At 44.6% G+C, this 25,260-nt stretch overlaps 1 pseudogene; it reads left to right on the top strand.

The window, feature by feature from the left end:
• Positions 1-24,925, top strand: part of LOC121843185 — a 29,997-nt pseudogene extending 5,072 nt beyond the window's left edge.
• Positions 24,926-25,260: the final 335 nt, after the last annotated feature.

Genomic DNA, 25,260 nt, shown 5'->3' with positions numbered 1-25,260 from the left:
AGTAACTAGAGGCTGGGGGCATAGTAACTAGAGGCTGGGGGCATAGTAACTAGAGGCTGGGGGCATAGTAACTAGAGGCTGGGGGCATAGTAACTAGAGGCTGGGGGCATAGTAACTAGAGGCTGGGGGCATAGTAACTAGAGGCTGGGGGCATAGTAACTAGAGGCTGGGGGCATAGTAACTAGAGGCTGGGGGCATAGTAACTAGAGGCTGGGGGCATAGTAACTAGAGGCTGGGGGGCATAGTAACTAGAGGCTGGGGCATAGTAACTAGAGGCTGGGGGCATAGTAACTAGAGGCTGGGGGCATAGTAACTAGAGGCTGGGGGCATAGTAACTAGAGGCTGGGGACATAGTAACTAAAGGCATAGTAACTAGAGGCTGGGGGCATAGTAACTAGAGGCTGGGGGGGGCATAGTAACTAGGCTGGGGCATGTAACTAGAGGCTGGCATAGTAACTAGAGGCTGGGGGCATAGTAACTAAAGGCTAGGGGCATAGTAACTAGAGGCTGGGGGCATAGTAACTAGAGGCTGGGGGCATAGTAACTAAAGGCATAGTAACTAAAGGCTGAGGGCATAGTAACTAAAGGCTGGGGGCATAGTAACTAAAGGCTGGGGCATAGTAACTAAAGGCTGGGGCATAGTAACTAAAGGCTAGGGGCATAGTAACTAAAGGCTGGGATCATAGTAACTAAAGGCTGGGGACATAGTTACTAGAGGCTGGGGGCATAGTTACTAGAGGCTGGGGGCATAGTAACTAGAGGCTGGGGGCATAGTAACTAGAGGCTGGGGGCATAGTAACTAGAGGCTGGGGGCATAGTAACTAGAGGCTGGGGGCATAGTAACTAGAGGCTGGGGGCATAGTAACTAGAGGCTGGGGGCATAGTAACTAGAGGCTGGGGGCATAGTAACATAGTAGTAACTAGAGGCTGGGGGCATAGTAACTAGAGGCTGGGGGCATAGTAACTAAAGGCTCATAGTAACTAAAGGCTGGGGGCATAGTAACTAGAGGCTGGGGGCATAGTAACTAAAGGCTAGGGGGCATAGTAACTAAAGGCTGGGATCATAGTAACTAAAGGCTGGGGACATAGTTACTAGAGGCTGGGGGCATAGTAACTAGAGGCTGGGGGCATAGTAACTAGAGGCTGGGGGCATAGTAACTAGAGGCTGGGGGCATAGTAACTAGAGAGGCTGGGGGCATAGTAACTAAAGTCTGAGGCTGGGGGCATAGTAACTAGAGGCTGGGGGCATAGTAACTAGAGGCTGGGGGCATAGTAACTAGAGGCTGGGGGCATAGTAACTAGAGGCTGGGGGCATAGTAACTAGAGGCTGGGGCATAGTAACTAGAGGCTGGGGGCATAGTAACTAGAGGCTGGGGGCATAGTAACTAGAGGCTGGGGGCATAGTAACTAGAGGCTGGGGGCATAGTAACTAGAGGCTGGGGGCATAGTAACTAGAGGCTGGGGGCATAGTAACTAAAGGCATAGTAACTAAAGGCTGGGGGCATAGTAACTAGAGGCTGGGGGCCTAGTAACTAAAGGTAACTAAAGGCATAGTAACTAGAGGCTGGGGGCATAGTAACTAAAGGCTAGGGGCATAGTAACTAAAGGCTGGGATCATAGTAACTAAAGGCTGGGGACATAGTAACTAGAGGCTGGGGGCATAGTAACTAGAGGCTGGGGCATAGTAACTAGAGGCTGGGGGCATAGTAACTAGAGGCTGGGGGCATAGTAACTAGAGGCTGGGGGCATAGTAACTAAAGGCTGGGGGCATAGTAACTAGAGGCTGGGGGCATAGTAACTAGAGGCTGGGGGCATAGTAACTAGAGGCTGGGGGCATAGTAACTAGAGGCTGGGGGCATAGTAACTAGAGGCTGGGGGCATAGTAACTAGAGGCTGGGGGCATAGTAACTAGAGGCTGGGGGCATAGTAACTAGAGGCTGGGGGCATAGTAACTAAAGGCATAGTAACTAAAGGCTGGGGGCATAGTAACTAGAGGCTGGGGCATAGTAACTAAAGGCATAGTAACTAAAGGCTAGGGGCATAGTAACTAGAGGCTGGGGGCATAGTAACTAAAGGCTGGGGGCATAGTAACTAGAGGCTGGGGGCATAGTAACTAGAGACTGGGGGCATAGTAACTAGAGGATGGGGGCATAGTAACTAGAGGCTGGGGACATAGTAACTAGAGGCTGGGGGCATAGTAACTAGAGGCTGGGGGCATAGTATCTAGAGGCTGGGGGCATAGTAACTAGAGGCTGGGGGCATAGTAACTAGAGGCTGGGGGCATAGTAACTAGAGGCTGGGGGGCATAGTAACTAGAGGCTGGGGCATAGTAACTAGAGGCTGGGGGCATAGTAACTAGAGGCCGGGGGCATAGTAACTAGAGAATGGGGGCATAGTAACTAGGGGGGCATAGTAACTAGAGGCCGGGGGCATAGTAACTAGAGGCCGGGGGCATAGTAACTAGAGGCCGGGGACATAGTAACTAGAGGCCGGGGACATAGTAACTAAAGGCCGGGGCATAGTAACTAGAGGCCTGGGGCATAGTAACTAGAGGCCTGGGGCATAGTAACTAGAGGCCTGGGGCATAGTAACTAGAGGCCGGGGGCATAGTAACTAGAGGCCGGGGCATAGTAACTAGAGAATGAGGGCATAGTAACTAGAGGATGGGGGCATAGTAACTAGAGGCCGGGGGCATAGTAACTAGAGGCCGGGGGCATAGTAACTAGAGGCCGGGGACATAGTAACTAGAGGCCGGGGACATAGTAACTAAAGGCCGGGGGCATAGTAACTAGAGGCTGGGGACATAGTAACTAAAGGCCGGGGGCATAATAACTAGAGGCTGGGGACATAGTAACTAAAGGCATAGTAACTAGAGGCTGGGGACATAGTAACTAAAGGCATAGTAACTAGACGCTGGGGACATAGTAACTAAAGGCCGGGGCATAGTAACTAAAGGCTGGGGATATAGTAACTAAAGGCTGGGGGCATAGTAACTAAAGGCTGGGGGCATAGTAACTAAAGGCTAGGGGCATAGTAACTAAAGGCTAGGGGCATAGTAACTAAAGGCATAGTAACTAAAGGCTGGGGACATAGTAACTAAAGGCATAGTAACTAAAGGCTGGGGACATAGTAACTAAAGGCATAGTAACTAAAGGCTGGGGACATAGTAACTAAAGGCTGGGGACATAGTAACTAAAGGCATAGTAACTAAAGGCTGGGGACATAGTAACTAAAGGCATAGTAACTAAAGGCTGGGGACATAGTAACTAAAGGCATAGTAACTAAAGGCTGGGGACATAGTAACTAAAGGCATAGTAACTAAAGGCTGGGGACATAGTAACTAAAGGCATAGTAACTAAAGGCATAAAGGCTGGGGACATAGTAACTAAAGGCATAGTAACTAAAGGCTGGGGGCATAGTAACTAGAGGCCGGGGGGGAGCATAGTAACTACAGGCTGGGGACATAGTAACTAAAGGCATAGTAACTAGAGGCTGGGCATAGTAACTAGAGGCTGGGGGCATAGTAACTAGAGGCTGGGGACATAGTAACTAAAGGCCGGGGGCATAGTAACTAGAGGCCGGGGGCATAGTAACTAAAGGTTGTCTCTCCATGCCTCTTGGTCCTAGGCTTTGGGATAGTTAAAAGGCTGTCTCTCCATGCCTCTTGGTCCTAGGCTTTGGGATAGTTAAAAGACCAGAGGCCCTGAGGGACCTACTGGGTACATAACTTAAATCAAAACCGGTGTCATGTGTGTTTTCCGTCTGGTCTTGGTCAGTACCCTGCAGCATTCTGTATGTTTTACAGTTGACCAATAGCTTTCTTGGGTAGACCAGACAGGAGAGCATTACAGTAATCAAGTCTGCTTGTAATAAAAGCGATGAGTCTCTCTGTTTCAGCCTGAGAGAGAAACGGCCACACCTTGGCAATGTTCCTCAGGTGGTAAAAAGCTATCTTGTTCACATTCCTGATTGTGTGATTAGAAATTGAGTTCAGAATCTAAAATAACAACTAGTTTTTTACTTGGTGTTTTATCTTTATTACTGTGAGTTAAAATGTGCGTCCAGATTCTCTCTCTGTGCTTTGGATCCAACAATAAGTACCTCGGTCTTGTCTTGATTTAGCTGGAGGAAGTTGTGAGCCGTCCAAGTATTTAAATCACTTATAAAGTCTAATAATTTATCTGTGGAGCTAAAATCCTCTGGTGACACAGAAACGTTAAGTTCTGTATCGTCTGTAACTCAATATTAGGAAGGTGTTCCTCATACTCATAAAGTAAACAGTAATTTACCTCTTTAAGCCAGGCTGTCCGATAACCAGATTGGAATTGTGCCACCCGGGTCATCTCCAAATACTACCGTGGCACCATCGAGTGTCATCAAATCAAGTTTATTTATAAAGCCCTTCTTTACATCAGCTGATATCTCAAAGTGCTGTACAGAAACCCAGCCTAAAACAGCAAGCAATGCAGGTGTAGAAGCACGGTAGCATTACGGCCCGGTTACGGGAATTGTTCAATTGCTAAAACCAATTTCTCCAGAATTGTTCTTAAGAATGGAAGGTTGGACGTTGGCTGTAAAATTGCTAAGAGTTGAATAATCTGTTCTTCAGAAGGTGTTTCACCACAGCAGATGTTATAGTGCAGTGGGGAAAGTGCCTGTGAATAGGAAGTTTATTTTTTATTTTTATTTCACCTTTATTTAACCAGGTAGGGCTAGTTGAGAACAAGTTCTCATTTACATCTGCGACCTGGCCAAGATAAAGCAAAGCGGTTCAACACATACAACAACACAGAGTTACACATGGAATAAACAATAAACAAGCCAATAACACAATAGAAAAAAAGAAATAAAAGAAAGTCTATATACAGTGCGTGCAAAGAGGAGGTAAGACAATAAATAGGCCATAGTAGCGAAGTTATTACAGTTTAGCAGATTAACACGGGAGTGATAGATCAGCAGATGATGATGTGCAAGTAGAGATGCTGGTGTGCAAAAGAAACTTAAATAAAGTGATTAACAATAGCTTGTACTTCTTCAGATATGCATTTAGAAACTGGTTTGAAGAAAGTGGTGTGGATAGGATCTAGAAGGCAGGTAGAAGTCCTAATTTGTGATATCACTTTCCTGAACATGTCTGTGTCAACCAGGGAAAATACATCTGTAGTAGACTAGGGCAGATATCATCAAACTTCTCATCAGGTCTTGACTGATACCCAGCCTAATGTTTGTTATCCTTTCCCTGAAATATGCCATATTTAGATGTGGTGGAAAGTTCACATAGGTTTTCTCTGAAATATGCTATAATATATATAAAATAATATACTATTTAGATGTGGTGGAAAGTTCACATAGGTTTGCGGGGGGGTATGTTTTATCCGGCCATAAATGGTCGAGAAGAGCATTCTCAAATTATTCTGATTATTAGTGATCAAGTTAGTAAAATGAGCCCGTCTGGCATTTCTATAATCGCCTTGTTTTATATGCCAAGTTGCTCTCTCTAAATATCATAATGGACTTTCTCTTGATTAGTTTCTTCACTCATCCAAGGGGCTGTCCGCTTGCTATGGCATCAATAGTTGACCTTTATTTGCTATGTACGTGATCAACTAAATGATCAGACATACTATCCTGAATTACCAGTGACCATCTTTTTCTTAAAGTAATTTTTTTGACCAATCATGATTACTTTTTTGGTGCTTGAAGTGTAGGCAGGGACTTTTACCAGAACGTTTGTTGTGATTCTGTAGTCCTATACAACTGTTATTCAGCACTGACCTCCGTACACACACCCCCTACAGGCAGAGATGCTCCATGCAGACATATTTATATTGACTATGCTTTCTCTCTCGCTCTCTCTCTCTCTCTCTGCAGGCAGAGATGGTCTATGCAGACATATTTACATTGACTACGCTTTCTCTCTGTCTCTCTCTCTCTCTGTCTCTCTCTGCAGGCAGAGATGGTCTATGCAGACATCGACAGTGCCCTGGGTGACAACAAACATGGGAAGAAGATGCGACCACAGACCTTGAAGTAAGAATCGTTATTTCTAAAGGGGGCCCAGCCCCCCATAACCACCATGATTAAAACCCCCTCCTCCTTTCAGGGTGAACCAGGAGAAGATGAAGCGCCACAGAGAGACTATCATCCCCCTCCTCAGCCCCTAAGGGCCCAACCCCAGGAGGCCGCGTGGCTGCCATGAACATGCAGGGTAAGACTTATACCACACACACATTACGGACAAAGACACACACACACACACACACACACACATTACACATACACACACACACACATTACACAGAGAGAGAGAGACACACACACACAAAGACACACACACACACACACACACACACACACACACATTACACACAGAGAGAGACACACACACATTACACACAGAGAGAGACACACACACATTACACACAGAGAGAGAGAGAGAGCGAGATACACACACACACATAAACACATTACACAAAGCGAGATAGACACACACACACACACTACACACAGAGAAATACACACACACACACACACATTACACACAGAGAGAGAGGGAGAGAGAGAGATACACACACACACATTACACACAGAGAGAGAGGGAGAGAGAGCGAGATACACACACACACACACACACACACACACACACACACACACACACACAGCATAATCCAAATAAAATACCATTTTATTGGTCACATACACATACAGTTTTTCCTATTTTGTTGCATTACAACCTGTAATTTAAATAGATTTTTATTTGGATTTCATGTAATGGACATACACAAAATAGTCCAAATTGGTGAAGTGAAATTTAAAAACCTGTTTAAAAATATATAATATGAAACGGAAAAGTGTTGTATGAATTCACCACCTTTGCTATGAAGCCCCTAAATAATATCCACCTTTAGAAGTCACATTATTAGTTCAATAAAGTCCACCTGTGTCCAATCTAAGTGTCACATGATCTCAGTATATATATACACCTGTTCTGAAAGGCCCAGAGTCTGCAACACCACTAAGCAAGGGGCACCATGAAGACCAAGGAGCTCCTCAAACAGGTTAGGGACAAAGTTGTGGAGAAGTATAGATCAGAGTTGGGTTATAAAAAATATCAGAAATGTTTAACATCCCACGGAGCACCATTAAATCCATTATTCAAAAATGGAAAGAATATGTCACCACAACAAACCTGCCAAGAGAGGGACGCCCACCAAAACTCACAGACCAGGCAAGGAGGGCATTAATCAGATGGAGCTGCAAAGCTCCACAGCAGAGATTGGAGTATCTGTCCATAGGACCACTTTAAGCCGTACACTACAGAGCTGGGCTTTATGGAAGAGTGGCCAGAAAAAAGCCATTGCTTAAAGAAAAAAATACACTTTCGCCAAAGAGCATGTGGGAGACTCCACAAGCATATGGAAGAAGGTACTCTGGTCAGATGAGACTAAACTGCATATTTTTGGCAATCAAGGAAAACGCTATGTCTGGTGCAAACCCAACACCTCTCATCCCCTCGAGAACACCATCCCCAAAGTGAAGCATGGTGGTGGAAGCATCATGCTGTGGGGATGTGTTTCATCGGCAGGGAAACTGGTCAGAATTGAAGGAATGATGGATGGCGCTAAATACAGGGACATTCTTGAGGGAAACATGTTTCAGTCTTCCAGAGATTTGAGACTTGGACAGAGGTTCACCTTCCATCAGGACAATGATCCTAAGCATACTGCTAAAGTAACACTTGAGTGGTTTAAGGGGAAACATTTACATGTCTTGGAATGGCCCAGTCAAAGCCCAGACCTCAATCCAATTCAGAATCTGTGGTATGACTTAAAGATTGCTGTACAACAGCGGAACCCATCCAACTTGAAGGAGCTGGAGCAGTTTTGCCTTGAAGAATGGGCAAAAATCCCAGTGGCTAGATGTGCCAAGCTTATAGAGACATATCCCAAGAGACTTGCAGCTGAGTTTGAGGGGGGTGAATAGTTATGCACGCTCAAGGTTTCATTTTTTTTTGTGTTGTTCTTGTTTGTTTCACAATAAAAATGATTTTGCATCTTCAAAGTGGTAGACATGTTGTGTAAATCAAATGAAACAAACCCCCCAAAATCTATTTTAATTCCAGGTTGAAATAGGAAAAATGCCAAGGGGGGTGAATACTTTCGAAAGCCACTGTATTTATTGTGGTTGTGGCTAAATGCTTGTGTTCCTAGCTACAACAGTGCAGTAGTATCTAACTAAATGCTTGTGTTCCTAGCTCCAACAGTGCAGTAGTATCTAACTAAATGCTTGTGTTCCTAGCTCCAACAGTGCAGTAATATCTAACAATTCACAACAATACACACAAATCTAAAGTAAAGGAATGGAATTAAGAAATATATAAATATTAGGAGGAGCAATGTTGGAGAGGCATTGACTAAAATACAGTTGAACAGAAGACAGTACATACATATGAGATGAGTAAAGCAATATGGAACCATTATGACCAGTGTTCCATTATTAAAGTGGCCAGTGACTCCATGTCTATGTACATAAGGCAGCAGCCTCTAAGGTGCAGGGTTGAGTAACTGGGTGGAGGTCAGCTGGTGATGGCTATTTAACAGTCTGATGGCCTTGAGATAGATGCTGTTGCCCCGTCCAGGTGTATGGGGGCCTTCTCCCTCTACTGTCTCCTAAAGTCCACAATCAGCTCCTTCGTTTGTTGACATTGAGGGCGAGGTTATTTTCCTGGCACCAGGGCCCTCACACTGACACACTGATACACACACACACACACACACACACACACACACACACACACACACACACACACACACACACACACACACACTTATAAAACCATGATTAACTGTTATCGTTGTTGTTGTATATGAATAAATAAAGTAGACTCTGACTGTGTGTCTGTTAGATGTGGAAAGACGAGGCTCCGCACAGCAGGACCCAGAGTCCCATGAAAAGCTGGCCCAGCGTATTGAGAAGGACGTGGTGAGTTCCACTGTTACACCTTGTGACCTACATACTGATCCTAGCTATCGTCCTGCAGAAAGTCGGTCATTACTGCCTCCTTTTTAAATCTCTTTTACCACCTCTAATCTACACTTAACATGAATAGAAACTCAACAGTTACAAAGATTTAACTGAGTTACAGTTCATATGAGGAAATCAGTCAATTTAAATACATTCATTAGGCCCTAATCTATGGATTGCACATGACTGTCGGTCACAGATATCTTTAAAAAAAAAAGTATGGGCGTGGATCAGACATCCAGTCAGTATCTGGTGAGGATCAAACACCCAGTCAGTATCTGGTGTGGTTCAGACACCCAGTCAGTATCTGGTGTGGATCAGACACCCAGTCAGTATCTGGTGTGGATCAGACACCCAGTCAGTATCTGGTGCGGATCAGACACCCAGTCAGTAGCTGGTGCGGATCAGACACCCAGTCAGTATCTGGCGTGGATCAGACACCCAGTCAGTATCTGGTGTGGATCAGACACCCAGTCAGTATCTGGTGTGGATCAGACACCCAGTCTTTAGACCCAGTCAGTATCTGGTGTGGATCAGACACCCAGTCAGTATCTGGTGTGGATCAGACACCCAGTCAGTATCTGGTGTGGATCAGACACCCAGTCAATATCTGGTGTGGATCAGACACCCAGTCAGTATCTGGTGTGGATCAGACACCCAGTCAGTATCTGGTGTGGATCAGACACCCAGTCAGTATCTGGTGTGGATCAGACACCCAGTCAGTATCTGGTGTGGTTCAGACACCCAGTCAGTATCTGGTGTGGTTCAGACACCCAGTCAGTATCTGGTGTGGATCAGACACCCAGTCAGTATCTGGTGTGGATCAGACACCCAGTCAGTATCTGGTGTGGATCAGACACCCAGTCAGTATCTGGTGTGGATCAGACACCCAGTCAGTATCTGGTGTGGATCAGACACCCAGTCAGTATCTGGTGTGGATCAGACACCCAGTCAATATCTGGTGTGGATCAGACACCCAGTCAGTATCTGGTGTGGATCAGACACCCAGTCAGTATCTGGTGTGACCACCATTTGCCTCATGCAGTGTGACACATTCCTTCACATAGAGTTGATCGGGCTGTTGATTGTGTCCTGTGGAACGTTTTCAGCTTCCAGGAATTGTGTACAGAGTCCTGTGACATGGGGCCATGTATTATCATGCTGAAACATGAGGTGATGGCGGCGGATGAATGGCACAACAATGGGCCTCAAGATCTCGTCATTGTATTTCTCTGCATTCAAATTGCAATCGATAAAATACAATTGTCCGTAGCTTATGTGTGTCCATACCATAACCCCACCCCACTGCGGTTGTGAGGCCGGTTCAACGTACTGCCAAATTCTCTAAAACGACGTTGGAGGCAGCTTATGGTAGAGAAATTAACATTAAATTATCAAAACAGTGGCGCAGCGGTCTAAGGCAAATTTGTTTACTGTTAGTGACATCTGTGTGGTGTGACAAAACTGCACATTTGTTGAGTGGCTTTTTATTGTCCCCAGCACAAGGTGCACCTGTGTAATGATCATGCTGTTTAATCAGCTTCTTGATATGTCACACCTGTCAGGTGGATGGATTATCTCGGCAAAGGAGAAATGCTCACTAACAGGGACGTAAACAAATTTGTGCACAGAATTTGAGAGAAATAACTTTTTTTTGTGCGTATGGAACATTTCTGGGATCTTTTATTTCAGCTCATGAAACATGGGAACAATACTTTAACACTTTAATGTTGCTTTTCTATTTTGATTTCAGTGTAATTATTTCTGTTACTTGCCTAGCGCCTGTAGATCTGTCTATAAGTAGTTACTCTGCTGTGTGTATTGTTCTCTTGCATGGTCGATAAATCACTCTTTAGACTTTCCCCTGCAGGACATTCACAGCTAAACCATTTGATCATCCTAGCTTGGTGGTCAGCCATCACTCTTTAGACTTTCCCCTGCAGGACATTCTGAACTGTGCCTAAATCAGATTTGATCTTGCTAGCTTGGTGGTCAGCCATCACTCATTAGACTTTCTTTCTTTCTCTGTCCTTCTCATTTAGCAAATCCTGAACTGTTCCCTGGATGACATTGAGGTCTTTGTGGCTCGGCTGCAGAAGGCTGCGGAGGCGTTCTCTCAGCTCAACCAGCGCAACAAGAGTAAGAAGAGTAAGAAGAAAGGCCCAGCAGGTCTGTCTCCTCTTCTTCTGGTCAACTGACAATATGACACATATTGTCCACTAACACTTTCCATGTTCTCTTGTATTAGACCTTCTCTTTAACTCTTTCATCAACTGAACTGTGTATCTTGAATTACGGTATTGTCCACTATCTATGATGTAATCTATAGAGATGATGGAGAGTTTATCTTGAATGATGGTTTTGTCCACTATCAATGATGTAATCTATAGCTGTGGAGAGCTAACTCATCTTGGATTATGGTATTGTCCACTATCTATGATGTAATCTATAGAGATGATGGAGAGTTTATCTTGAATGATGGTATTGTCCACTATCGATGATGTAATCTATAGCTGTGGAGAGCTTCTTGTCCTTACTATGACCTGTATTCAAATCAAATCAAATCACATTTTGTTGGTCACATACACATGGTTAGCAGATGCTAATGCGAGTGTAGCGACATTCTTGTGCTTCTAGTTCCGACAAGTGCAGTTATATCTAACAAGTAATCTAACAATTTCTCAACAACTACCTTATACACACACATCTAAGTAAAGGAATGAAATAAGAATATATACATAGAAATAAATGGATGAACAATGACAGAGCAGCATAGGCAAGATGCAATAGATGTTATAAAATACAGTATATACATATGAGATGAGTAATGTAAGATATGTAAACATTATTAAAGTGGCATTATTAAAGTGACTAGTGTTCCATTTATCAAAGTGGCCAATGATTTCAGGGCTGTATATAGGCAGCAGCCTCTCTGAGTTAGTGATTGCTGTTTAGCAGTCTAATTGCCTTGAGATACAAGCTGTTTTTCAGTCTCTCGGTCCCTGCTTTGATGCACCTGTACTGACCTCGCCTTCTGTGTGGTAGCGGGGTGAACAGGCAGTGGCTCGGGTAGTTGTTGTCCTTGATGATCTTTTTGGCCTTCCTGTGACATCGGATGGTGTTGGTGTCCTGGAGGGCAGATAGTTTGCATCTAGTGATGCGTTGTGCAGACCTCACTACCTTCTGGAGAGCCTTGTGGTTGTGGGTGGTGCAGTTGCCGTACCAGGCGGTGATACAGCCCGACAGGATGCTCTCAATTGTGCATCTGTAAAAGTTTGTGAGGGTTTTAGGTGACAAGCCAAATTTCTTCAGCCTCCTGAGGTTGAAGAGGCGCTGTTGTGCCTTCTTCACCACGCTGTCTGTGTGGGTGGACCATTTCAGGTTGTCCGTGATGTGTACGCCGAGGAACTTAACATTTTCCACCTCCTCCACTGCTGTCCTGTCGATGTGGATAGGGGGGGTGCTCCCTCTGCTGTTTCCTGAAGTCCATGATTACCTTCTGATCCAAGACACCTTTTGATCTGGGTGAAAAATGGGTAGCCGATGTTGAATTCGTTGAATATTCTAAACTGGTCACATATTGACTAAAATCAGTTGAAATGAGTCAACAATTTCTCAGATGGTCTGTGTGAAATTAGAAAGAATTAATTAAATATTGATCTTGATCTTGTCAGATTTCATTTTTGACCTGGCTATACAGTTCTAAATTCTGAATGCAACTGAGAAATCTGAACAGATGAATCTATGCAGACACAATCAACACAGCTAGATAGGCGTGTTATGTTGACTCTGCCCATCTGACCCCTCTCCCCTGCCTTGTGTGAAGCCTGTATGTTAACTCTATAGCAGTCTGTGTGTGGTCATGGCATGTTTGTCTCTCTCGCCTGTCTGTCTGCTTATTGACAGACGGCATGCTGACCCTGAGAGCGAAGCCCCCCTCCGAGGCAGAGTTCATTGATAGCCTACAGAAACTGAAGCTGGCCTTCAACCTGCTGGTGAGTTGACTTCCTCCTGCACAAACCTCCATTATGTACAGTATAGTACATCTGACATTTTAATAATTAGCAGATGCTCTGATCCAGAGCCACTTACAGTAGTGAGTCATTTAGCAGACTCTCTCATCTAGAGCCACTACAGTAGTGAGTCATTTAACAGACTCTCTGATCCAGAGACACTTACAGTAGTGAGTCATTTAGCAGACTCTCATATCTAGAGCCACTACAGTAGTGAGTCATTTAACAGACTCTCTGATCCAGAGACACTACAGTAGTGAGTCATTTAATAAACAGACTCTCTGATCCAGAGCCACTTACAGGAACAATTAGGTTTAAGTACCTTACTTAAGGGCACTTTGACATATTTTTCACCTAGTCGGCTGAGGCATTAGAACAAGCAACCTTTAGTTTACTGGCCCAATGCTCTTAACTCTTAGTACCAGTGGACACCAATCGCTCCCTACCCCTTTACTGTGGTCCTACCCCTTTACTGTGGTCCTAACCCTTTACTGTGGTCCTAACCCTTTACTGTGGTCCTAACCCTTTACTGTGGTCCTAACCCTTTACTGTGGCCCTACCCCTTTACTGTGGTCCTACCCCTTTACTGTGGTCCTACCCCTTTACTGTGGTCCTAACCCTTTACTGTGGTCCTAACCCTTTACTGTGGTCCTAACCCTTTACTGTGGCCCTACCCCTTTACTGTGGTCCTACCCCTTTACTGTGGTCCTACCCCTTTACTGTGGTCCTACCCCTTTACTGTGGTCCTAACCCTTTACTGTGGTCCTAACCCTTTACTGTGGTCCTAACACTTTACTGTGGTCCTAACCCTTTACTGTGGTCCTAACCCTTTACTGTGGTCCTAACCCTTTACTGTGGTCCTAGCCCTTTACTGTGGTCCTAACCCTTTACTGTGGTCCTACCCCTTTACTGTGGTCCTAACCCTTTACTGTGGTCCTACCCCTTTACTGTGGTTCTACCCCTTTACTGTGGTCCTAACCCTTTACTGTGGTCCTAACCCTTTACTGTGGTCCTAACCCTTTACTCTGGTCCTACCCCTTTGCTGTGGTCCTACCCCTTTACTGTGGTCCTACCACTTTACTGTGGTCCTAACCCTTTACTGTGGTCCTAACCCTTTACTCTGGTCCTAACCCTTTACTGTGGTCCTAACCCTTTACTGTGGTCCTACCCCTTTACTGTGGTCCTACCCCTTTACTGTGGTCCTACCCCTTTACTCTGGTCCTAACCCTTTACTGTGGCCCTAACCCTTTACTGTGGTTCTACCCCTTTACTGTGGCCCTACCCCTTTACTGTGGTCCTACCCCTTTACTCTGGTCCTAACCCTTTACTGTGGCCCTACCCCTTTACTCTGGTCCTAACCCTTTACTGTGGCCCTAACCCATTACTCTGGTCCTAACCCTTTACTGTGGCCCTACCCCTTTACTCTGGTCCTAACCCTTTACTGTGGCCCTAACCCTTTACTCTGGTCCTAACCCTTTACTGTGGCCCTAACCCTTTACTCTGGTCCTACCCCTTTGATGTTGACAGATTTAAAGGGGTGTTAAAAGGTTTAATCAAGCTAGTGATGGAGCCTCCACCATGTTGCATCTATAAACATGGAAACATGGAAGGACCAAGGAGGTTTGAAGGGAATTGGGACAGATATACTTTAGTTTACTTCTCCAATGGACTGAATTAAAGTAGAAACCCTGCTGCTACTTTCCTATACGGAGCTGTGGTGAACTGTCTCTAACAGTGTGTATTTGTCACTCTGCCCCCTGCAGGCCAAACTGAAGAAGCACATCCAGAACCCCAGTGCTTCTGAGCTGGTGCACTTCCTGTTTGGCCCCCTGGAGTTGGTAAGAACCTGACTGATACACAGAGATATATATGTTTCGTGGGGAGTGCATTCATAGCAGGCAAAGATGGTAGAAAGTTGGTTGAAGAGACATAACAGCCAGATAACAACCTGAACCGTTTCAAATCTGGTTGCAATAATGACGTCATCCAGCCTGTATTTAGATAGAGATTGTTGGGTGTCATACTCTGTCCTTGCAGAGAAAATACGTCTTACTGTTGCCTACATCAGATGAGGTAGGAGAGTGTTTCTAAACATCAGACACGGGTCTTTCAAACCAATTTCTGTTATTCAGATTTTTTTTTAATCGAACAAATGCCAGTGACATCAACTAAAATCTCAATGGACATGATATGGATGGTTTCTGTACCTTTGGCCTTCTACTAAACTATGTCTGGCCAGCCAAGCAGAACACTGTATGCTTTAGGAAGCATTAAGGCTTCCCCACAATGTTGACTGAATCACTGTTATCGTCACACACAACCGATAGTCTATTGAAGTGGGGAGGAGAACAGTTGAATGTTTGTATTGTCCTAGTCATCAACATACCCTTCCCTCTATTGTCTTGTTGTGTTGTGTGTGTGTGTGTGTGTGTGTGTGTGTGTGTGTGTGTGTGTGTGTGTGTGTGTGTGTGTGTGTGTGTGTGGTAGCTTTCCTGCAGGGGGAAAGTCTAATGAGTGATGTACCTAGCATGCAAACACACACACACACACACACACACACACACACACACACACACACACCTTCCTAAGCAGACCGGATCAGTGTGGTTATATCCTCACATCAGGTGCAGCCACCACAATTGCCAAATGATGAAGGCTAGATTTACCTAACCCTGACGTGTTTTATTGAGACAGACACACCTGGTAACTAGATTTACCTAACCCTGACGTGTTTTATTGAGACAGACACACCTGGTAACTAGATTTACCTAACCCTGACGTGTTTTATTGAGACAGACACACCTGGTTACTGTCTCATGGTAACATAGCCTTATAGTACACCTGGTTACTGTCTCATGGCAACATAGCCTTACAGTACACCTGGTTACTCTCTCATGGCAACATAGCCTGATAGTACACCTGGTTACTGTCTCATGGCAACATAGCCTTACAGTACACCTGGTTACTCTCTCATGGCAACATAGCCTGATAGTACACCTGGCTACTTCCAGGTGCTCTAGTGTATGAGCTGTGACCTCTACCCTCTGACCTCTAGGTTCTCCAGTCCTGTGGTAGTCCAGAGCTACCCCGCTCGGTGGTCTCCCTCACCTGTCGAGAGATGCAGTAGACTTCCTGAGAGGTCACCTGTCGCCTAAAGAGATGACCATCTTTGAACTGCTGGGAGACGGGTGGACACGACCTAGGTGGGTGTGTGGGGTTTCTGGAAGGTACTACGCTGTGTACAGACCTCCTCAACGTCTTCAAGATACACGACATGACTAGGGCTGGTGTGGTGACCGTATTACCGCCACAGCGGTCACGAATCATGAAGGCAGTCAAATTCCACGTTCACTTGTTTAGTCACTTTAATTAGGCTTCTTCAAGCTCTGATGCTGCTGCTGGTCATTAGTATCCTGCCAAACTGGCTAACTGCCTGGTACTCAGCACTCTGTTGTCCCTCTAATCACTCTGACATCACTGCAAATGTAGTTGAAAATCTAATCAAACTCTTCATGAGAGCCCATGAGCTCATGTTGCGCAACATTTCTATAGGCTATGCAATTGCACGAGTGATGACCTCTATTAAAAAGAGGAGGATCCCATCACCTTTCTATAGTTTTCTTCATACTATATTAAGCACATTGCTTCTCTTTACAACAGGAATATCGTCTACCTGGCTGGCATGAAAATGAACAATGGGAAAGCACCCCCCTGTTTCGATACAGGTTCTTGATAATGGTCCATTCTAAATCAAAACGAATTTCACACACATTATATTTAGCATATGTAAAGATAAGATTAAATAAAGAATAGTCTGATGGGAGATAATATTAGTTTATCACTTGTGAATTATATATTATCACTTGTGAATCATGCCCAGCGTAAGGCAAGAAGCAATGCCTTTTCTTCGTGACTTTTTCAAATCATAGTCCCACATCTCATTTAGAGCATAGGCCAACATGCTTTGATAAGGTTTGTAATCACAACTAAAGTGGCCAAATATCTCCTTAAAATGAAGCACATGAGTGTAGATAGAGCCTAACTGGCATATATATAGAACGTGTGAGTTTCCAGTTTGGGGAAGATCATTTTCACCATTAAAATGCACCTTTTATAATAAAAGTATTAGGTGCATAATCACTTTTGATAATGGTGTTTTCCACTGATGGGACATTCTCGCTGATAGCATTGCTGCACTTATAACGTGAAGAAATAGCCTCATAGTTTATCAACATTTTAAGCTAAATGTTCTGATCTGTTGCATCAGAATCATTGAGTAAAACCGTTTTTTTTTAATGCTAGTGATTGTATTCATTTGGGATCTGTGCGCACTCCCTCAAATCGTTTGGGGAAATTATCCTTTCTGTTTCAAACAGCTTAGTTCAATTGTATTCTTCATACTATAAAATAATATAAAATAAAGCCACAGAATTCTAACCAAATGTTATCTGCTAAATTAACTACTGTAGCCCACAGCCATATGAAATAGCCAGATCAGGGCCGAACGAAGGGAAAACTCAGAATATTGAGTTCCTCTGAAATAGACTACATCTACAAATAGACTACAATAGACTACAAAATAGACTACATCTACTACATTTCTTCATATCATAATGCGTCTTTAGGCCTGTCTAAAATAAATAATGGATTTATTGTGAAGGTGGACGCTATATTACATGTATGTATTAAACTTTAAAAAATGTAGATGTTCCTAAGGTCTGCATCAGTGGCTTGTAGTCTGTGTGTGGAAGACAGGAGATGCTAAATGTGTTTATGTTAATTACAGTAAATTACCATGATACCAATAGTTATTTTCTTGACAATCGCCGGCTGATGAAATTTCGTGACCGCCACGGCCCAATAAATTACCAAAAGTATGTGGACACCTGCTCGTCGAACATCTGATTCCAAAATCATGAGCATTAACATGGAGTTGGTCCCTCCCTTTGCTGCTACAGCCTTCTCTCTTCTGGGAAGGCTTTCCACTAGATGTTAGATGAACACTAGATGAACATTGTTGTGGGGACTTGCTTCCATTCAGCCACAAAGAGCATTAGCGGGGTCGGGCACTGATGTTGGGCGATTAGGCTCGTAGTCGGCATTTCAATTCATCCCAAAGGTGCTGATGGGGTTGAGGTCAGGGCTCTGTGCAGGAAAGTCAAGTTCTTCCACACCGATCTCGACAAACAATTTTTGTATGGACCTCGCATTGTGCACAGGGGCTTTGTCATGCTGAAACATGAAAGGGCTTCCCCAAACTGTTGCCACAAAGTTGGAAGCACAGAATGTCATTGAATGTTGTTGCGTTAAGATTTCCCTTCACTGGAACTAAGGGGCCCGTACTATGAAAAACATCCCCAGACCATTAATCCTCCTCCACCAAACATTACAGTTGGCACTATGCATTGGGGCAGGTATCGTTCTCCTGGCATCTGCCAAACCCAGATTAGTCCGTTTTACTGCCAGAGGGTGAAACGTGATTCATCACTCCAGAGAACGAGTTTCCACTGCTCGAGAGTCCAATGGCGGCAAGCTTTTCACCACTTCAGCCGAGCATTAAGCTGTTCAGCCTGCTGTTAAACTGTCCAGGCTGCTGTTCAGCCTTCTGTTAAACTGTTCAGCCTTCTGTTAAACTGTTCAGCCTGCTGTTAAGCTGTTCAGCCTGCTGTTAAGCTGTTCAGCCTGCTGTTAAGCTGTTCAGCCTGCTGTTAAACTGTTCAGCCTGCTGTTAAACTGTCCAGGCTGCTGTTCAGCCTTCTGTTAAGCTGTTCAGCCTGCTGTTAAACTGTTCAGCCTGCTGTTAAACTGTTCAGCCTGCTGTTAAACTGTTCAGCCTGCTGTTAAACTGTTCAGCCTGCTGTTAAACTGTTCAGCCTGCTGTTAAACTGTTCAGCCTGCTGTTAAACTGTTCAGCCTGCTGTTAAACTGTTCAGCCTGCTGTTAAACTGTTCAGCCTGCTGTTAAACTGTTCAGCCTGCTGTTAAACTGTTCAGCCTGCTGTTCTAATACTTTATAAGTTGTTATACACTCTCTGTATCAGCATTAACAACCTCCCCCCGACCCCTGACCCCTGCCCCTTGCAGAGCGGACTGGCCGCAGGACCAGTGTGCTCCTACATACTTCCCTAAATTCAGGAATGGGTGGGAGCCCCCAGCTGAGCTGTTCAGGACCTCCCCGTGGGAGACAGAGGGATCAGGGGAACCTCCCAGGTCCCCCATATCCAACCTCCTGTCCCCCTACAAGTCAGATGAGGTGTGTACACAGACACACACATACAGACACACACACGTTCTACACTCATACATTTTTAGACTGCTGTCCATTTGAGTCATTCTAGTAGATTTTCCCAGCCATCCAGACTCCTCCCAGCCATCCAGACTCCTCCCAACCATCCAGACTCCTCCCAGCCATCCAGACTCCTCCCAGCCATCCAGACTCCTCCCAGCCATCCAGACTCCTCCCAACCACCCAGACTCCTCCCAACCATCCAGACTCCTCCCAACCACCCAGACTCCTCCCAACCACCCAGACTCCTCCCAACCATCCAGACTCCTCCCAACCATCCAGACTCCTCCCAGCCATCCAGACTCCTCCCAGCCATCCAGACTCCTCCCAACCACCCAGACTCCTCCCAGCCATCCAGACTCCTCCCAACCACCCAGACTCCTCCCAACCACCCAGACTCCTCCCAACCACCCAGACTCCTCCCAACCATCCAGACTCCTCCCAGCCATCCAGACTCCTCCCAGCCATCCATTGTTATTTCTTCATTTGTTTGTTTACATTTCTTCAGTGATGCAGGTTTGAAATACTTTGAGTTATTTACTAGTTCAGTGTGTTACACTAGTCAGAAACACACTAGTCCAGAACATCATTTTTTTATTGTATTTTTTATTTAACCTTTATTTAACTAGGACAGTCAATTAAGAACAAATTCTTATTTACAATGACGGCCTAACTCGGCCAAACTCTCCCCTAACCCGGACAATGCTGGTCAAATTGTGCGCCGCCCTATAAAATTTTCTCTCTCTTTCAGATTTTTGGAACCCAGTCTTTAAACTCATCGAATGGGTAAATGGATTATATTTCCCAGATTACCACTACTGTGATTCTACATTACATGCTGCTACTACCATTACTTAACAAAAATGTTTCTCAAATTGTTATTTCTTGAGCTGCTATAAAACGTATACACTGTTGTAGTGTTAATACAGACCATGTAACAGAAGTGTTGCTAAATCTGGGCCGATATTTAATGTGCATGATCCATGAGAAATAACTCATGCATTTGTCTCCTGTCCCAGGTCCAACAATGGGCTGACCTCCTCGTCCCGTAAATATGCCAAGATCCGCTACCACTTTGTGGCCCGCAATGCCAACGAACTGTCAGTACTGCAGGACGAGGTGCTGGAGGTACGACATCTATATTATAATACTGTCAGTACTGCAGGACGAGGTGCTGGAGGTACGACATTTATATTATAATACTGTCAGTACTGCAGGACGAGGTGCTGGAGGTACGACATCTATATTATAATACTGTCAGTACTGCAGGACGAGGTGCTGGAGGTACGACATCTATATTATAATACTGTCAGTACTGCAGGACGAGGTGCTGGAGGTACGACATCTATATTATAATACTGTCAGTACTGCAGGACGAGGTGCTGGAGGTACGACATCTATATTATAATACTGTCAGTACTGCAGGACGAGGTGCTGGAGGTACGACATCTATATTATAATACTGTCAGTACTGCAGGACGAGGTGCTGGAGGTACGACATCTATATTATAATACTGTCAGTACTGCAGGACGAGGTGCTAGAGGTACGACATCTATATTATAATACTGTCAGTACTGCAGGACGAGGTGCTGGAGGTACGACATCTATATTATAATACTGTCAGTACTGCAGGACGAGGTGCTGGAGGTACGACATCTATATTATAATACTGTCAGTACTGCAGGACGAGGTGCTAGAGGTACGACATCTATATTATAATACTGTCAGTACTGCAGGACGAGGTGCTGGAGGTACGACATCTATATTATAATACTGTCAGTACTGCAGGACGAGGTGCTGGAGGTACGACATCTATATTATAATACTGTCAGTACTGCAGGACGAGGTGCTAGAGGTACGACATCTATATTATAATACTGTCAGTACTGCAGGACGAGGTGCTGGAGGTATGACATCTATATTATAATACTGTCAGTACTGCAGGACGAGGTGCTGGAGGTACGACATCTATATTATAATACTGTCAGTACTGCAGGACGAGGTGCTAGAGGTACGACATCTATATTATAATACTGTCAGTACTGCAGGACGAGGTGCTGGAGGTACGACATCTATATTATAATACTGTCAGTACTGCAGGACGAGGTGCTAGAGGTACGACATCTATATTATAATACTGACAATATGATAGTATATAGTCTGGTGTTGATAGTATATAGTCTGGTGTTGATAGTATATAGTCTGGTGCTGATAGTATATAGTCTGGTGCTGATAGTATATAGTCTGGTGCTGATAGTATATAGTCTGGTGCTGATAGTATATAGTCTGGTGCTGATAGTATGACAGTATATAGTCTGGTGCTGATAGTATATAGTCTGGTGCTGATAGTATGACAGTATATAGTCTGGTGCTGATAGTATATAGTCTGGTGCTGGTAGTATATAGTCTGGTGCTGATAGTATGATAGTATATAGTCTGGTGCTGATAGTACATAGTCTGGTATAACGTCAACAGTGAAGACGCGACTCCAGGATGCTGGCCTTCTAGGCGGAGTTGCAAAGAAAAAGCCTTATCTCTGTCCAGTGTCTGTTCTTTCGCCCATCTTAATATTTTATTTTTATTGGCCATGCAGAGTGACATGCGGAGTGACATGCGGAGTGACATGCAGACTGACATGCAGAGTCAGAGTGACATGCAGACTGACATGCAGAGTCAGAGTGACATGCAGAGTGACATGCAGAGTCAGACTGACATGCAGAGTGACATGCAGAGTGACATGCAGAGTGACATGCAGACTGACATGCAGAGTCAGAGTGACATGCAGACTGACATGCAGAGTCAGAGTGACATGCAGAGTGACATGCAGAGTCAGACTGACATGCAGAGTGACATGCAGAGTGACATGCAGACTGACATGCAGACTGACATGCAGACTGACATGCAGAGTCAGAGTGACATGCAGACTGACATGCAGAGTCAGAGTGACATGCAGAGTGACATGCAGAGTCAGACTGACATGCAGAGTGACATGCAGAGTGACATGCAGAGTGACATGCAGACTGACATGCAGAGTCAGAGTGACATGCAGACTGACATGCAGAGTCAGAGTGACATGCAGAGTGACATGCAGAGTCAGACTGACATGCAGAGTGACATGCAGAGTGACATGCAGACTGACATGCAGAGTGACATGCAGACTGACATGCAGAGTCAGAGTGACATGCAGAGTGACATGCAGAGTCAGAGTGACATGCAGAGTGACATGCAGAGTCAGACTGACATGCAGAGTGACATGCAGACTGACATGCAGAGTGACATGCAGACTGACATGCAGAGTCAGAGTGACATGCAGAGTGACATGCAGAGTCAGACTGACATGCAGAGTGACATGCAGAGTGACATGCAGACTGACATGCAGAGTCAGAGTGACATGCAGAGTCAGAGTGACATGCAGAGTGACATGCAGAGTGACATGCAGAGTCAGACTGACATGCAGAGTGACATGCAGAGTCAGACTGACATGCAGAGTGACATGCAGAGTCAGAGTGACATGCAGAGTCAGAGTGACATGCAGAGTCAGAGTGACATGCAGAGTCAGAGTGACATGCAGAGTCAGAGTGACATGCAGAGTCAGAGTGACATGCAGAGTCAGAGTGACATGCAGAGTCAGAGTGACATGCAGAGTCAGAGTGACATGCAGAGTGACATGCAGAGTGACATGTTGACTTCTGGGTTGTGGGTTCGATTCATGCTTGGGACACACATATGAAAATGCATGTTTCAGATTATAAAACAACAACATGCTAAATGGTTTATTATTATTATTATAATTATTTAGGTCATTGTGGCGGCAGCATATCCTAGTGGTTAGAGCGTTGGACTAGTAACCGAAAAGTTGCAAGATCGAATCCCGAGCTGACATGATAAAACTCTGTCGTTCTGCCCCTGAACAGGCAGTTAACCCACTGTTCCTAGGCCGTCATTGAAAATAAGAATTTGTTCTTAACTGACTTGCCTAGTTAAATAAAGGTACAATTTTTTTTTAAATGTGGCCCTGCAGGTGATAGAGGACGATAAACAGTGGTGGAAACTGAGGAACAGGAGTGGCCAATCAGGATACGTCCCCTACAACATCCTGGATGTGGTCAAACTAGAGGAACCACACGGCATGGCTGAACCTCTCTATAGCCAGGTAACATTACACACACACATTAGAACACACACATTATCATAAACACACACATTAGAACACACACATTATCATAAACACACATTAGAACACACACATTATCATAAACACACACATTAGAACACACACACACACATTAGAACACACACATTATCATAAACACACACATTAGAACACACACACATTATCATAGACACACACATTATCATAAACACACACATTAGAACACACACACATTATCATAAACACACACATTATCATAAACACACACATTAGAACACACACATTATCATAAACGCACACATTAGAACACACACACACATTATCATAAACGCACACATTAGAACGCACACACACACACACACACATTATCATAAACGCACACACACACACACATTATCATAAACGCACACATTAGAAAGCACATACGCACACACACACACACACACACACACACACACACACACACACTATCATGCACAATATGATATACAGACACATTATCACAGACATGCACACACTCAATATCATATGCACACATATTATCACACGCACACACACAGCGACTGGACCTGTATAACCTTCAGTTATGCACACTCCCTCTATACTTCTAAAACACACCACACACACATCTTCATGATACCACCCCTTCTCCGTACTTTACAAGCCCTGTACCCCACCTACCAATGCATCCTGGAAACCAGTTGACCACATTTTGAAACATTATCAAACATTTTTGGAAAAATGTACCTGTTCTCCCTGACAGCATTTGACATTATGTAAGAGCATCTGGATAAGCACAATATAAATCCAATCTATTCATTAATGATTAACGGATTAACGTCCTTTCATGTGTCTTTCTTTTGTCTCTGTGTGTGACTGTCTCACCTCTGGTTGGCCAGCCCTACAGCCCTACCTCTCCCTCCAGCTCTCTAGGTAGAGGGGAGAGCTTTGACATGGGCCGCTTCAAAGAATGTGAGTCTCATAGCTTTCGTTTACTACTCTACACAATCTAGATAACTGCTTATCTGAGCTCAAGGTTTTTAAGAGTTTCCTCATCTTAGTTACGAGGACCTCAGCACTTATAGATGAGCAGGTAGACCTCTTAAACAGTCACTTCCCCTGTCTCTCCGTTCTCCACAATCTGTTCTCTCTTTCCGTTTCTCTCTTTCCCTCGCTCTCTCGCTCTCTCCCCTGCCATTGATCCTCTGTCTCTCCCTCTCTCCCTCCCTTCCCGCAGCTCGGACACACCAGATGGATGAGGTGAATGATGAGTTGTTGAAGAGGATCACTACTAATAAGTCCAATCCTCCGGGCCGTAACTTCAGGGTAGAGCGCCCCTCAGACAGCAGCTCCTCTCCTCCTCTCACCTTAGACTCCAGCCCACCGCAGGTCACCACCTGGCTCAATGCCAAGGGATTCTCTAAACCGTGAGTCACCATACTTGGCTGTGTGTTAAGAAGACATGATATACACGCACGCGCACGCACACACACACGCACACGCACGCACACACACACACACACACACAAAAACATAAATAAACAGGCAGGCAGGCAGATATCAGTTAAAGTTTATGTACTTACAATCGTGAGGAAGAGAGAAAATGACAAAGTGCTGTCTTCAGTTATCTCATGGTTTAATCATGTTATATAGTCTTCAGTTATCTCATGGTTTAATCATGTTATATAGTCTTCAGTTATCTCATGGTATAATCATGCTGGTCTTCAGTTATCTCATGGTATTATCATGCTATATAGTCTTCAGTTATCTCATGGTTTAATCAT

This window comes from Oncorhynchus tshawytscha, unplaced genomic scaffold (assembly GCF_018296145.1).
Source record: "Oncorhynchus tshawytscha isolate Ot180627B unplaced genomic scaffold, Otsh_v2.0 Un_contig_8567_pilon_pilon, whole genome shotgun sequence".
NCBI lineage: Eukaryota > Metazoa > Chordata > Actinopteri > Salmoniformes > Salmonidae > Oncorhynchus > Oncorhynchus tshawytscha.
This window is presented reverse-complemented; position numbering and strand designations above follow the sequence as displayed.